Source organism: Mus caroli, chromosome 3 (assembly GCF_900094665.2).
Source record: "Mus caroli chromosome 3, CAROLI_EIJ_v1.1, whole genome shotgun sequence".
Lineage (NCBI taxonomy): Eukaryota > Metazoa > Chordata > Mammalia > Rodentia > Muridae > Mus > Mus caroli.
Genome location: NC_034572.1, coordinates 100,341,572 through 100,344,079, shown reverse-complemented (window position 1 = coordinate 100,344,079; position 2,508 = coordinate 100,341,572). Strand labels below are relative to the sequence as shown.

General features: G+C 36.6%; 1 pseudogene; it reads right to left on the bottom strand.

The window, feature by feature from the left end:
* LOC110291503 overlaps window positions 1-2,508 on the bottom strand; it is a 23,284-nt pseudogene that overhangs the window by 1,275 nt on the left and 19,501 nt on the right.

Below are 2,508 nucleotides of genomic sequence, written 5' to 3'. Positions count from 1 at the left end.
TACTTGCTTGATACCCATTGGGTAAACGAGTTTGTTAAAAATCTCAGAATAAACTAGAATATACAATCAATATGGACAGACACATCCATGCCAGTATTTTCAAAGTATTTCTGAAAAAAAAAAAAAAAAGTCCAAAAGGGACAGATTTACACTCTAATGACATGGCTAAAAGAGGAGAAAAATCTGAGAGTAAGGGTGAATATAGTTTCTGAAGACTCATAACCTGAATAGTTAATAGACCTCACAAAGCCTGCCTCACATCAAGGTATCCCTGGTTCCTAATAAGTGTGCAACATGAGTTAATGGAATTGAAGAGAGGGGCGAGGTGTATATAACTTTTAAAAGAGTACATGAATGAATGGGAAAAGATGACTCAGGAGTAGATTGGGGGTATTCAGGCAGACTTTGAGTGAATGAAGGGCATTATACACTGTGAGTAAAACTCTAGTGTCTCGTACTTGCACTGTTTATATTGAGATCTCTCTTTAAAGTAGATGTCAGAGGGAAATGTCCCTGGTGATAGAATGAACCACTGAAGTCATCCATGTCCAGGGGCTAGACCACAGCACCTCCTAAATTGTTGTCCTTGAGCCACTAAGCCTGTTGAAACAGAGGACATTTAGTCACATGATTTCCTGGGAATCAGGCTGCAATCTCAGCACATTCAGTGTTCTATGCTTACCTTCAACTTGAAGCTCCTGACATTGTCATAACCAACCCACTCATTACCCTGATAGGCATAGGTTACTTCCTGGGGGGAATCCCAGACCTCAGTGGCTCCTTCACTCAGAAATGTACAAATCTTTAAACAAATAGATTCCGATCTTTTAAATATTGATTCCAAAACAGGAAAAAAAAAACCATTCAATTTATTTATCATTTCTACATTCTCATGTGGAGTTTTCTACATTTTCTAAAGAGTCTTTAATTGTCTTAGAGTAAACACACATTTCCCTGAATTTCCTAGTTCTACAGGGCACATCTAGACATTTCCCCAGACTACAGATGTGATATACTCTGAGGTGCATCACTAGTCCTCATTACTACATTTCTACTTTCTGAAATTTTGTCCTGATTAATACGTAAGATAGTAGTATTCAAAGTGACAATTTTGCTATCCCAGCCCCCTGAAAGTTGATATTCTATGTATTTATCAAGAGGGTTCTCAGTAATCTTCTTATCTTATACTGTCATACTGTTATTCCATCTATCTATGCACATTTCTGTACATTGAACTTGAGGTCAAGCATATCAAACTGGGCAAGGACACAACGGAATACTAATGCTTGACTTATTTTTTAAATTATCACATACAGCCCTCATAGTTATAGTATATTTTTAGAATCCATCCTAGCAACAAATAAATGTCCTATAGTCATATTTATGAATGTTATTGTTTGATATGTTTTACCAACTTGTATGTTGTAAAGTACCTCTCGTTATTGATTACATGCGTGTATACTATAAAAATATGTAAGCAGTTGTCACATTGTATTTGCTTAGGGAGAGTACATACCGTTTACACCAAACATACACTTCAGCTGATTCCAATTCTAAAACATAGAAATAGGTCTCTAAATCACTGAGCACACTAAAACCAATATATTTACCTCATAGTAAGCCCAGAGTCCTGGTACATGTGTGTATGTCCCTGGTGGTCAAGCACTAACAGTAGGGGCAGTCTTAGAAGGGTCACTCAGGATAAAGGTATGCCCATATGCTGGAAATCCCACAATGAGCTTCTCAGAAGCTGCTCCATTGTCCTTCCAGTAGGAAATGATTGAATCCTGTGGTGGGAGAAAGTAAAATTTTTGCTAGAGCATCTGGTAACCTGTGTTTGTATAGGTTAGTTCCCTCCTCTTGTATCTCAAATTGTGTGAATTTATATCAAAGAAATAAAATCTGCTTTCAAAATGGCTTACTTAGTTACAGTTTTTCAGATACAATAAATGGCATAGGCTCATGCATTCCTCTCTCAGTTCCACTTGAATCTCTTAATGTCTTACCACATTGAGATCAGCACTCTTTCCAGTGTCAAATGGAGATTTATAGAGAGGACTATTTCCTCGAGTGTAACCTTTCATGGGATCATGGAGATCATATGTCATGACCTGAATATAGTCAAGAGACCTGGAGTAAAGGAAAGTTCTTAGAATCAATGTTTTCATTACATTTCTTCAATTACATCCTTGTATTCTTCTCTAATATATGCATCATTTTTCTCCACATGAACTCCTGTCTTGTTCTCTGATTTCTTTTTGTTTACTGCTATGTGTGCTGAAAAAAATGTATGTGTAAAGTTATCATCTACCACTCCAAAGAACAAAAATAAAACAAAAGTTTAATAGAACATCAGTGAAATAAAACAGGAGTTAGATTGTTAATATACTTAAGAAAGCATGTGTCTTAGGGGAGACTAAGATAAAGATCATGACATAGAAAGAAATAAAGGCCCAGATATAGCTGTCTCTTGTGAGACTATGCTAGGGCCTAGCAAACACAGAAGTG